Here is an 891-nt window from a genome sequence, read left to right as displayed (position 1 = left end):
TTGAGCCTTGCTCAATTGCTATGATTGAAACACAATAGAACCTTAATTACTGTTGCTGGGCTGGGCTAAAAATACAGTAGGGATAAAGGTAGAATAATTCATTTGGAAAAGTTGAGGTTAATCCTTAAATACACATAGTTCTTAGCAGTGTGATTCTGGCAACTTATTTAGACCTGTCCCAGTTAAATCATTTCCAAAATTAAAATAATATGTATCCTGTAACTGATTTTTAAAAATTAGTAAACTAGTGCATATGGAGTACCTAATATATTACATCAACTCGGTTGATAGATGTATTTTCAGGGATTCAAATATTCTTTATAAAAATTATATGGTAACTCACAGTTCCAAAAGGCAGAATCTAAACGATGGACATGGGAGTCTCCCGGTGGACGAATCCACAACGAAATAGACCACATCATATTCAATCGACGGTTTTGCCTGACCGATGTCGCTGTTGTCCCAAAATTTCGAACGGGATCGGACCACCGTCTCCTTCGTGCAAAATTCTACTTCACAGAGCGGGGAGAAAGGGCTGCAAAGTTCAAAAAGAGAACTCCCAGAATGATCACCAACTGGGAACTCTTTGGTACTATTGCGGCAACATGGGAAGATGCCATTGTTGACAACATTGACGAGGAATACGATGGACAGGTTCAGCACCTCCATGAATGTGCGAGGAACGCCAAGAGAGAGATAGCCACAAAAAATCGCCTATCTTCGAAAACTCTTGAGCTAATTCGCCAGCGTGGTTTGGCGCATGCCTCAGGCAACTGCAAGCTAACGTCCGAGCTTGCAAAGCAGTGCAGAGATGTGATCAAGGAAGACCTCAAAGAGAGAAGAGCAGAAGTACTGGTAGATGTGGCAGAAGCCGGGAAAAGTATTCGTAAT

The sequence above is a fragment of the Sorex fumeus genome, unplaced genomic scaffold, assembly GCF_029834395.1.
Source record: "Sorex fumeus unplaced genomic scaffold, SorFum_2.1 ptg000037l, whole genome shotgun sequence".
In the NCBI taxonomy this organism is placed as follows: Eukaryota; Metazoa; Chordata; class Mammalia; order Eulipotyphla; family Soricidae; genus Sorex; species Sorex fumeus.
This window is presented reverse-complemented; position numbering follows the sequence as displayed.